At 54.7% G+C, this 12,729-nt stretch overlaps 1 protein-coding gene across 1 annotated transcript in view; it reads left to right on the top strand.

Annotated features, from left to right (window-relative positions):
- Positions 1 to 1,782: 1,782 nt before the first annotated feature.
- Thra (thyroid hormone receptor alpha) overlaps positions 1,783 to 12,729 on the top strand; it is a 25,731-nt gene continuing 14,784 nt past the window's right edge. Inside the window, exon 1 of the mRNA XM_028755125.1 lies at positions 1,783 to 2,059. The gene's annotated coding sequence lies outside the window, so the exon portion shown is untranslated. The remainder of the gene's footprint in view (positions 2,060 to 12,729) is intronic.

The following is a 12,729-nucleotide window of genomic DNA, read 5'->3' as shown; positions in this document are numbered from 1 at the left end:
TTTTATTTCTCATGCCCTGGGATTATACCTTAGCTCCTCTGGTACCCCAGTCCCAAGAGACTACTTCTCTGTGATCATGGACCCTGAGGCTGTACACACTGCCTTTCTCCCTAGGGTTTCAACCAAATTTGATTATTGTCTAGGTAGCTTCGATTGGCAGACAGCCACCCTGGTTGCCTCAGTGCCCTGAGAGCACACTGCAGCCTCCTGCTCTAAACTACAGCTGTTGCATGCCCGCTGGGAGCCGGACCGAGCAGGTTCATTTACTGAATGCTGACTCTGCACACTGCAGCCTCAATTCCCCACTGCAGCCGCCACTGTACAGTGCAGGCTTCTTTCAACCATTGTGTGTGTCCCTCAGTCTCCCTTCCCATCACCGTAGGCTTCCACTGCATTCCTCCCTCAGCCCAGCTTCCTTTCTCTTCCCTTTTGTATCAAGAGCCCCACGAGAGGCATTCTCCCTTTTCCTCATCCCTTGCAACCCTTAAAACCCCTTGTAAGAGAAGCGACTCCATTGGCTTAGGGTGTAGGTGGCTGAGACTTAGATGAGCAAGGGCAGCCCAACTTGGATAGACTGCTGGTCAGCATCCCACTCAGCAAACAATTCTATCCAGTATGAACTGAACGGTTAGAAGAGCAGCTCCCCTGACACACTCTCTGGCTCCTCCCCAGGAGCAGGCTGTGGAGGCAGGGCTCCGCCCTGGGAGCCGTGGGAAGGCTATGGCCCCCGCTGGTAAAACTGGGCTAATGACAGCGGGGAAACCGGCGGGGCCAGAGGGGGGTGCTAGGGTAATTAGACCTCTGCCTGGCGGTAGTAGATCCCAAGATGAAAGGGGCTCTGGCGTCACTGACAGGGTTTTATGTCCATGAATGCAGGTGTGTGTGTGTGTGTGTGTGTGTGTGTGTGTGTGTGTGTGTCTCGCACGTGCGCGCGCGTGCGCGCGCAAGGGTCCAGAACTGGCATGGAGACCTCTTCTTTGAGACACCGAGTCCACCTATTTGCAGGCGCTCTGCTTCTTAGGTTGGCCTTTGAGCCATTTGGATTTTGGTGGTACAAACAGGAGAGGAAATACCACCTCAGTAAAGCTGGCAGATAAGGGGCTATAGCCAGTCTCGTCCGCCCCAATTCACCAAGCTTAGCATAGGAGTATATTGTTGGGGAATGGGTGGTGGGCAGTGAATAGAAAGAGCTTCCATGGAGAACAGAGACGTTTGCAAGAGGAGGCAGTGGATCCAGCATTAACGTTAGAAACGAGAGAGGAGGCACAATGTCGAACGAGTCTCCAAAAGGGCTAGAAAATAGGATGGTTGAAGTTAGGAGGATTTCAGAAGTAACCTGTCCAATCCTTGGATTTTGAGCTCTTACCCTGGAAGCTGTAATTTGTTCAAGGTCACACAGAGAGTTGCTCGGAAAGAAGGGATCCGAACTCTGAAAGAAACTACTCTTAGTGTTTGGTATCTGGACTTCCTCCAGGATTTATAAGGTGCAGAGACCTCCTCCGTCCTTCTCCCCTTACCCCAGGGTGCAAAGCAGAACTCCCCCACCCCCACCCCACCCCCAATTCTCCCCGTTGAGTGATAGCTATTTTATTTGAAAATGTCATCTTTCTCAAAACGTGTCACCGAGCCTCGCTCCGGGACGGAGCCGCGGGGGTGGGGGTGGGGGTGAGGTGGGCGAGTCTGAGCCTGGTAGGGACCAGGGCGGTAGGGGGGCTGCGGGGCGGCCGGCCAGCGTTCGGGGAGCGGCGGGGGGCGAGGGGCGGGGACCGGCGGCTGCGAGGCGGCCTGCAGGGAGCAGCCGCGAGCCGGCCGGGCGCGCGGAGCTGGAGCCCCAGCCGGAGCGGGGCGGGGGAGGGAGGAGCCAGAGCGGCCGCCGCCTCTGCCGGAGGAGCCGCGGGGCCGCCACACTCGCCCCCCGCCCCCCCGCGCTCACTCGCACTCACACCCCGGCGCTGGAGGCGGGCGGCCCGGGCCCCACCGGCCCCCCATGGACGCCCCCGGCACGGGGCGCTGAGACCCCCGCGTCGTTGCTCAGCTCGGTCCAGCGCGCCAAGCCGAGGTAAGGAGGAGGGAGCGAGGGGGCATTAATATGCAAATGCATCGCGATTGATTATGCAAAGCCGCGGGTCTCTGGCCAGCTCGGAGGCGGGCTGGGGGCGCCCAGGGGGTTCCCGCCGCCGACCTCAGCCTTTCCCGGCGCCCGGGTGACCCTGTCATAGCCCGAGAGCTAGCCACTTACGCCCTGGGGAAGGAAGGTGTTGTTAAGTGGTCGGTGGGCCCCGGGGTTCGCCCGCGGAGATGGCGTCTGGGCCTCCCCTTCGAGGGCCCGCCCCGGCCTCTGTCCGGCCGGTCTGCTGCGCATTCCCGGGTTGGGCCCCGCTGCCTGCCGAAGCTCCCCCGCCTGCCGCGCCGCGGTTTGTTTACGGTGTGCCAGAAGCCTGTCGTGTCTCCCCCCGCCCCCCCCAGTCAAAGAGACCGAATGGCCTTTGCAAAGCTGTCTCTAGCTACGGAGGGCAATGTGGGTGCGGCAGGGTGGGGGGGGCTTGCATGGGCTGGGGGAAAGAGAAGCCCCCCTCCCCTCCCCACCTCTCGAGTTGAGCATGGCTTTCTGGTTGCAACACTCCTAATTGCAAAAACGCGGCGGGTGGGGGGGGGGGGAGTGTGAGCGTGTAGTAGTGGGGGTGTACTTGATGGTCCCTGGATGATTAGGAGAATTGCTGGCCTGTGGTTGGGAAAGAGAGGAAGAAAGATGGACCCGTGTTTTTGTGTGTGTGTGTGTGTGTGTGTGTGTGTGTGTGTGTGTGAGTGTGTGTGTGTGCTCGCGCGCGTGTGAGCGCGCGTGCTCCCCGTTTCCCTCCCTTTGCAACGTGTCTCTGGTGCCCCTTTTCTGTCTTGGGCCCTCCCTTGTCCAGTGTGAAAAGAAGGCCTGAGAAGATGTCAGAGGCAATGGAGAGAGCCACCCATTTTAGGGACTGGAGGGGGAGCACACAGAAGGGAAGGCAGGGAGATGGGAGCCTGCCCCTGAATGCTGGCTCTGGACCCAGGAGGGGGAGGGGATGAAGAGTGCCATTGTCCAAGATGAAGGGGGAGGCAAAGGTGACATGCAGACACAGATATGCCTACACAGACAGCTACATGCACACCCGGGGACACCCAGGCAGATTCAAGGACAGGAGCTGCTGGACACACCCACATAGGGACAAGGGAAGAGGCAGGCCGCCACTGCATAGTGGAGCTCAAGGGGTGGGGACACACCCACGGGAGACCAAGAGCAGAGCAGAGAGACGGCCTATGCATATACCCACGCACAGGTTCACAGGGAGATGCTGTCACACAGGGGTAAGGAGGAGTCGCTGTCACCCACACGGAGAAAGTCACTATCGAGTGCATGCATGCGTGCATGGATGCACGCATGCATGCATGCACACACAGCAATTGCGCACAGCTGCACAATCGTGAAAGACTATCATTCAGAAGCACACACGTGTTCACATGTGCCCAGTCATGCAGCCATCATTGCTTGCCATGACACTCCCTGTCACGCAGGGAAAACAAAAAACAAAAACAAAAAACGCAGCTACACATCAATACGTGTGTACATAACTTAGCAACAAGTATTTTTCCTGGATTCAGCTGGGGAGCTGAGGTTCTGTAGACAATAAAATCTCTGCTACCGAGAAAATCAAATTCATCTGTATTAAAAGACTCTTCTGCATAACGGTGCAAAGCATAGGATAATGTAGTCTCATTACTGTCACTTACCATACCACCCAGTCACTAAATGGCAAGCTCCTTCAGACATGGGAGAATCTCTAGAAGAGTCCTGGATCCCACCCAGAGCCTAGCACAGTATGTGCTCTGTAAACACTTGTTAATTGATTGACTGTGGGAACTCCAGGCACAGGTGCACTTTTTTACACCTAGTCTCACAGGTGCAGGGGCCATGCACAGGGCTCCAGCTGCAGTCACAGGTCCCACCTGGCAGTGTCCAGCTAACCCTGCGGATTGACACAATGTAGCTGGGGCAGGAATGTACTTAAATGCACACAATACAGACTTTTCCCTCTGGCTTCTTGCTATCTTTTAGGCACTGTGTAGCAGTGGGCTCCCCCCTCCTCTTTAGAGGAACAGAGAAACAAGAGCAAAGTGGGTGCAAGGGGGTTCCAGAGGGCCGAGTCATAGGCCTGCAGCAGTGTCCAGTGACTTCTAGCAGCTGGGTTTGTCCTGGTTGCTGGGGGAGGGGTGTCTGGGGAAGAGTTGGGAGTGGCTCTCTGGCCTTCTCATCCATGGCCTATAAGCCAGTGTAGACCTGGCTGCCTCTGCTGCTTGGGGTTATTTGGCTGGGCCTTTCCAGGGGACCCTAAGTTGTCCCCAGCTGAATGCTTGCCTCCCACTGTGAATCCGCCCCTTTTCTCACCTCTGGCCCTCCTGTCCAAACTTGGAAGCTTTTCTTAGGAGGCCGTAGCTGGCCAGTGGCTGAGTGAGTGAGGTGTATTTTTGACTTGGAATTTCTCTCTAACTCTGTCTCTCTCTCTCTCTCTCTCTCTCTCTCTCTCTCTCTCTCTCTCTCTCACTGTCTTGGGGTGTCTGACTCTTTCCTTGTTTCCCTGCCAGTTTGTAACGTTTTCTCTTGCCCTGTGCGCCTCTCTGTTTTTGCCTCAGCCTCTTTTCTCAGAGCTGCCAGCAACATTCTTCATACTTTTCCAGTTGTTAATACTCAAATTCAGGCCCTCTGGCCCGCCCAGCCTTCCTCTGGGGTCAGTAGGAGGTTGGGGGGTGGGGTGGGGGTGCTCAGCTGGCTGCTCAGGACATCCTGCGCTTCCTCAACGCTGCAGCTGTGACTGGCCAGCAAATTTTGGGGGCTGGGAATGGGGAGGGAGGGGGAGTAGACTACTGTGTGTGTTGACCCCTCTAGCTGGCAGGCCCATCCAGGGAACCTTAGTCAGTTCAGTGGGAGCACCTTAGATTCAGGCTGCAGCTCTTTAAGGAGCCAGTGAGGGGACTCCTCCCCTAACTGGACTCAGGCAGTGGGGGAAAACCGTGCCCCCCACCTAGAGCAGTGGCAGGAGCTGTCAGGACCCAGCTGGGTCTGAATTAGAACTCATGGCCTTTCTTCACATCCCTGGTAGCTGAGACCCACCTCAGAGATGTCCCAACAGCTGTGTCTTCTTTGCCCAGCTTCATGCTTGGTTCTAAGGATACAGCTGTTTAGACTGTGCCAATTTTTTTTGGGGGGGGAGGGGACTGTAGCCCACACATGAGAACAGAAAGGGTGGTTCTTTCAGGGTGGGAAGTTGAACAGAACAGAGGCTACTGGCACAGAGGACCCAAAGCCTGTGGGGGGCAGTGCTTTGGTGGGGGGACTAACATGCCTGGCTATGCTCCCTCTAGCCTTGGCCTGCTTGGATAAGAATGTATTAGTAATGATTCTGTCACAGAGTACTCATAGCCTTCCACAGAAAGATAAGCGGAGGTTTGTCACAGGGGCTACACAGCCAGATGAAAGGACAAGGTAGCCTTATTCCAGCAGGACACTGCAGGGTTTATGTTGTCATGGTTAAAAGTGGGATTTTGTTGTTTGCTTTGGAGTTCAACTGCCTAGGTTTGAACCCTCAGTGCCTCCTGCTAATTGTGTAGCCTTGAGAAGACTTTGATTTCCTTCTTGCCTTCTCTGTAAACTAGAGATGATAATATCTACCTCATTTAGCTTTTGACATTTATAGATGTTAGAAGATATTAAATGCTTGGGAAGCTGAGGCAGGAGGATCAAGGCCAGTCTCACCTACATAGAGAGTTGAAGGCTAGCCAGAGCTATGTCTCAAACAGACAGACACTTTTTACAAGTGCCCCATTCCTAACCAGGTATAGTGAATGGCACATGGCTAGCACTGGCTGGAAAGGCTTGGGAAGAAAGACCAGAAGTTTTTTTTTTGTTTTTTTTTTTTTCTTTTGAGACAGGGTTTCTCTGTGTGGCTCTGGCTGTCCTGGAACTCACTCTGTAGACCAGGCTGGCCTCAAACTCAGAAATTCGCCTGCCTCTGCCTCCCAAGTGCTAGGATTAAAGGCGTGTGCCACCACTGCCTGGCTAAGACCAGAAGTTCTAAGCCAGCCTCAGATACAAAGGGAGACTGCCCAACCCTCACAGAGCACCTAGTTCATGCCTGGAGACCCTGGGGTTTCTGGTAGAAGTTGGGTCGAGATGGAGGTCTCCTGACCGTTACAGGAATGGAAATGGAGTGACAGGAACAGTGAGTGTCCAGCCACCTCACCCTCTGGATCGGCTCTCTTGCTCACAGGTTTTGTTTTTTCTAACAAGACCCACAGCAGGCCTCTCTGATCCCTCACCTTTTATCTTAAAAGGAGCCCTTGGCATCTCAGCTCTTGGACACACCTCCTCAGCTAAGGGCACATGCATGAATGCTGGGTGTCACCACATCTCTCTTGGGACAAACCTCAGTGTTGGCAATGAGAGACAGAGAGAAAGAGAAAGAAAGCACATGTATGAACAAAGCCGGGGTGGGTTCCCTCAGCCTCTTTGGTAGGAGAGCAGCTCCCTTCCTCCTCCTTGGGGGTCCCATCACCCCGGCTACCTACCAGAACCTAGTCATGGCTCACAGATGCCAGATTCCTCTCTACACAATGTCCACTAGTCAAAGGTGGTGGCAGAGAGGCCACTGACCAGCATGCAGCATCTGGAGATCCTGGGTCTGTCCCGCTGTCCCTTACTTGGCTGTGGGTCTAAGGATCAGAATCTTCTTTCCCACGAGCCTCATTTATTCAGCCCCTGCTCTTCAAGGTGAAGTAAGGACAATGAACGAGCAATGTCTGTTAGTAGACTGACTTGGAGCCTTCGGTGTGAGAGACGGTCTCAGTTCCAGGTCTCATGGCTGCTGAGGCGCTTAGGGGAACTTTGGAGCCTCTTGAGGGGAGGCAGGTGTGGTGTGTGGACAGAATACTGGCTGGGAGTTGGGGGCTGGGTTTCTGCCACGCACGAGTTGTATAACTTAGGGCCTGGCTTTTTATTATGTATTGCCTGCTTAGGGTAAGGGTCAAGAATATAATATTGGACATAGGGCTGTAGCTTGCTAGCAGAACTCTTGCCTGGCATCCATGAGGTCCTAAGTTTGACCCCTAGCACGGCAGGAAGAAAAGACACGCCAGACAAATAAGGCAAGATGTTAGCATGTTCAATCTGTATTGCTGCCTGGCATGGTAAGCTGTTCCTGGGGAGTTCTTTCTCCTCCCCAGGCTGAGGATGCACGTGCCACCAGGAACCGAGACACTTCCGCCTCTCACTGAGACTTCTGTGCCTCTAGTGCAGCTGGACACGTGTCCTTTTGCCTGACGGGCAAGAGCTGGGGGTACCAATAGGGACCTCCTTCTTGTTTGTTAGAGAGGTCAGAAGTTCACAGGTAGACAGGGCGACAAAATGGATATTATTGTACCCGGAAATACTGTCCTGTCCCTTTGCTTTGGAAGTGGGCATTCGACCTGGAGAGCAGGGAGTTAGGGTTTACAGTTAGTGCCAGGGGCACAGCCACACCCACTCAGCAGTGGCAAAGAGTGGTGGTTTGAGCCAAGCAGCCACCCACCTTCTCGTCGTCCTCCCCCTCGCCTTCCTCCTGGCTCTGAAGCCCTGGCTGCATGTTTCATTTTCTCTTTTACCAGGCGTGGGGAGGAGGAGGGGACAAGCTTTGGTGACTATCCGCATTTTCATACACACCAGTGAGTGGGTGTGTTGTGCATGCATCCATGTGAGAGTGTTTTGTGCATGTGTGGGCTGGGTAGGGCTCTGAATATCTCCTGGAACGGGTACTGGAGCCCTGCAGTTCTGCGCATGCGGGGTGAATGTGTGAGTCTGCACGTGTCCATGTGTGTGCCTGAGACTCAGCTGCATTTGCTGGTCTCTGTCCCTCCCTCCCTCCTTCCCTCTCGCTCTCCCTCTCTCCCTCTCCTTCCCTCCCTCCCTCTCCTTCCCTCCCTCCCTCTCCTTCCCTCCCCCCCATCTCTTTCTCTCTCTCTCTCTCTCACACACACACACACACACACACACACACACGATCTCTCCTCTCCCCCTCTATTTTCTCCTTCCTTCCTTTCCTATCCTTTTTCTCACACTCTGTGTCTCCTATCCTGCTCTCTGCCTCTGCCAGTTCTGACTGGGTGGGGGCTAGCTCTTGCCTCCCTGGGGTGCCTAGAAGAACATCCTGTCTTTCTTTTTCCCTACACCATTCCTTCCCTTCCGAGGTGACGCTTTCTGTGGCTGGCAGACAATTTCTTCTGCTTTAGAAGAGAAAAGTGCAGGAGTACCCCCAAGCCCTGTGCCCATGATGCCATCTGCTGCAAGTGCCCTGGCCCCGTGACACTCATGCCTCTAGCGCTCAGCTGCCCCAGCTCCCAGCTCCAATTACCCTGTCTGCTGGGGGGGGAGAGGGGGGAGAATATACTATGCCCAGTTTGTTTTTTTTTTTGAGGGGGGGGTGCTCCTAACTCTGCTTTCTTGGAGACTTGGACCTCCTCCTGCTTTTTCTGAGAGGAATTGGGAAAAGGGGGTATGAAATCCGGTGGAGGCAGGTTATACGCCCATCCATCGCTTAAGTGTGGAGGCTGGGCATGACCAGGGAGGTGACCCTAGACCTAGCACCGTTGATACTTTATGGAACTAGCCTGGACTAAGGAAAGGGAGAAGAAGCAGGTGGGTAAGGCTCTAGGGGTGTGGGTTGGGAGCACCCTCTTTGATGTTAGCACTGGGCATCTGGCCCAAGGCAGGCTACTGTTTATGTCTTTCTGTCTTTGACCTGCAGGGGGGAATTTCCTGTTATATTCTTTGTGGTGGTGGCTGTGGAGGGGGGACAGGGAGGATCCCTTTGTTTAAGTAACCAGTCTCCCTGACATGCACCCCCCCATCTAATCTCCCAGTCCCTGGTATTAAGGCCTCCAGTAGCTAGGAAATCTGACTTCTGGGTAACTGCCCTTAAGTTCTAGAACCAAAAGCAAGATCCCACCCAGAGGTACAGTCTCTCTGGGTCCCCACGCCCACACCTATATAAAGCTGTGCCTAAGTCTGTGTGCACTTCTCTGACACACCACACCTGCCAAATAGTCCCTGCCTTCCCGCCTTCAGTCTCTCCTGGCGCTGGAGTAGCTGAGAATTGGGTGGGGCAACCCTGCCCAGTCCTTACCTGAGAACAGAACAGGGTAGGGGTCTTTGAAAGAGGGATAGGCCCCAGCCCTGAGAAGGCATCTGTCTCAAAACATAAGGTGCGTGTTGCTACCACAGGTCCTCAATGGCCCTAGACACTGTTAGGTTGGTGGCTACTTGTGGGAACCCATGTTGGCACCGGGCACGTCTGCACACAGATGCTATTTGCCTGTGCATGCCCGTGTATGTTTAGGACTACAGTGGCTGCCCTGGCCTTTCCACAATACCCTTGATGATTCCATGGTACGGAATCAGGACATTTATGTGGGATGATTGGGAGTTGGGGAGGGGGGTTCTTCTGCCCATCCTAGTAGCAAGCAGAGGGGAAGGGGAGAGGGGAGTATGAACCTACCCACAGCACTATTAATAGCCCACATGCCAGGCCACCAAGAACCAGCTGTCACCGTGGAAACCATTTCTGCTCCCCCCCCCCCAGCCTCCATGGGGTGGGACTTAGGCAGGGCAGAAGCACCCCCCACCCATCTTTCTTTGTTATTTTCCTTTCTCCCTTTGTCTCTCTTCTTCATCAGCCTCTCCTCCCTTTATCTGCTCTTCCCATCCCACCCTCTCCCGTCTTCCTTCTCCTTGCCCCCTACTTCCTTGACATCCCTGGCTGTACCCGCATCCTCGCTGCCTCCTCTCTTTGTTCTTCCCTCTGTATTTTTCTTTCCCTCTTTGCCCATCACTCCTATTACCCGTCTCTTCCTCCCTTTTCTCCCCGTAAGCTCCTTACCGTGTGTGTGGTGTGTGTGTGTGTGTGTGTGTGTGTGTGTGTATACCAACGATGGTTGGGCTTTCTTCAAAGCCTTAAGGACAAAGTTCAGGGGCCCCAGAAAGGTAGAGCCGAAGCCGAAGCCGGGTACAGATGCTCGGAGGTGTGCATACTAGACAGCTAGGGGACAGGCCCTGCTGACAGCCTCGGGAGTCCTTTGGGGGTATCCCAGGGATCCATAGAACTACAGGGTAGGACAGGCAGCAGTGGGAACCTGGCATGGTGCTGTGGATGCCGCATTGGCTTCTTGTCCCCGTCCCCTCATTGCAGAATCACTTAAGCTTAATGAAATGCTTCCCCCTCTGTGGGCAGCTTGCCCATGCTGCCACCCAACAGCTCTTATCTGACTAAGAAAGAGTGGGTTGCCAGGCCAACAGGCAGGTGGGGCTTGCTGTCCAGTTGTCCATCTGACTGCCTGCACCCCATAGCTCTACCCCCTCTGTCTCTCTGTCTCTCTGAGCTCATCACCTCCCCCTGCAAAAGAGGTACTAGAAACGAGCTGGGGGGATTAAACTGGACTCCGGAAAGAGGGGAGAGAGGCTGTTCTTCAGGGTGGTTATCCTTGACATAACAACACCCTTCTCCACTAACCTCCTATCCGTAGCTAGCATGGACTCACGTAGTTCATGCCTTCCTGCATGTAGGGCCTCTGCCTGGGCTCTATGTAGCCTCAGAGGCCCATATGTCCTTGGAGAGGTTTTCAGGGGTCCCCAGGGGTTCTAACCTCTTGCTGGGTGCCAAGCATATGCCTTAAGAAGTGGAGATAGCACTTTGACTTCTTCCATTGCCAGGAGATAACCATAACCTGGGTTACCCCACATGGCACTAAGACACATTCAGCTCAGCACAGAGGTGGAGCAGACAAGGACCCTGCCCCTCCCACTGTGGGCACGTGCAAGCCCTTGGCAGTGCCCAGACACATTTGGAGTTAAGGCTGGGCCAGGGAGGAGAGAGGGGAAATAAACAGGGTGGCTTAGATTGGCACTACCCCAGGTCTGCCTCGTAGCAACTGGTAGTGGTGGGATAGTGGGGGGGAGGGCACCTCCAGAGCCATGGCCTGAGGCAGGAGCTTCCTATGCCATGGCTCCTGCTGGGGTTCCCTGCCAGGCCCTGCCCACAGCTGGTAATACTCATTCCTACACACCCCACACCCTACCATTCTTTGCCTGCCCCCAAGGCCTGTTCCCCAGGGCTGCCCCTCTCTCTGCTTGCCCACTCCTGGGTCTGCCTCCTCCCTTCCCTGGGGGCGCTTGGGCCTCCGGCTGGCGAGTGGATTTTTCCAGCTTCTGTAAACAAGTAATGGCAGTGTGCCAGGCGGGCAGGAGACAGGCGGGGGCAGCACCGCAGCCAGGGTGTGCCAAGCACTGAGGCACGGTGGGGAAGGGGGGTGCGGGGAGGGAGACACCCAGACCCAAAGACAGAGAGAAAGAAAGAGAAAGATTCAGACAGACTGACTAAATGAAGCCTTACTGGGCACAGAGAGCAGTGGGAGACAGAACAGTCTCTATTGTCCAGCCCCCAGAATGCTCCCTGCTGTTGCCCCTCTGTTCTAGCTAAGAGCAGTAGGCCCCAGTGCCCGGCCCTGGGCATCCCCACCCACTTCTTCTCCTCCCCCACCTCCACCCCTTAGGGCTGGCTATGCCATTATAAATTTATAACAGGAATTTCTCTACAAGCCAAGAAAAACTTGACCTACTTTCTTGACGGCTCCCTGGGCTAAGTCTCCCCGCTCACCCCCCCCCTACTCCTGTCCAGCCCCCAGTGCCCAGTCCTAGCCTGGGGGTGTCAGAGACAGAATGGGCCCCTTTTCTGTGCTCCTCCTATTCTCTCCACCCAGGAGTTGCCTGAGTGTCGAGGCCTGTCCTGCTGCCCTGCCCCTACCCAATGCCCTGCCTTATCTCTGCCCCCTCCTCTCGCCCCGACTCCTTATCAACACAAGGGGGTGGGGCAGGGGGCCCAAGGCAAGGTCTCTGGTACAGCAGCCACGTGATGGAGTTGTACATGGAAGCTGTACCCTTTGTCCCCCTCCCTTATGCCTGCACCTGCCTATGTGCATACAGACAGAACAGCACAGGCCTGCAACAGGGTCACAGTGGGCAACTCAGAGGCCCTGGGGGTGGGGCTTGGTCTAGCTCCACCCCAGCTCCTAGTAGCAGAGCAAGGCTGGCTTTAGACGGGCTGTGGCGTTGTTCTTCCCAAGCTCCCTGCTTCCTAGGTGCATGAACTTGAGGGAATCACCAAGCTTTCTGAGACTTGGTTTCCCCATCTGGAAAGTTCATTTTATTATTATTATTATTATTATTATTATTGATGTTATACTGTTTTGTTTTTGAGATAAGAGGGTCACTGTATAGCCCAGACTTGCCTCAGATTTGTGACAATCCTCCTGTCTCAGCTCCTGAGTACTGGGACCATAAGCATACATCATTACATCAGGGTCCATCTGGGGGAGAAAAGTTTGTGGTTTTGTTTTTTTGTTTTTTGTTTTTTTTTTTTTAAAGATGAGGTCCTTAGCCCAGACTGGTCTTAAACTTAACTGTGTGGCTGAAAATGACCCTGAACGTCTAATCTTCCTGTCTCTAGCTCCACAGGGCTGGGATGACATACATGCCTGGCCCTTCCGTCTGCAGAGTTCCCAAGCCCCCTTCAGCAGACACAGGGTCTGTTCAGTCAACATCTCCACGTGATAGTCCCCTTCTGCTTTCCCATCCTGGTGAATGGCAGCTAACTAGCTAAGTCAGCTAGTCCTGGTGAA

Source organism: Grammomys surdaster, unplaced genomic scaffold (genome assembly GCF_004785775.1).
Source record: "Grammomys surdaster isolate TR1022 unplaced genomic scaffold, NIH_TR_1.0 126048, whole genome shotgun sequence".
NCBI lineage: Eukaryota > Metazoa > Chordata > Mammalia > Rodentia > Muridae > Grammomys > Grammomys surdaster.
This window is presented reverse-complemented; position numbering and strand designations above follow the sequence as displayed.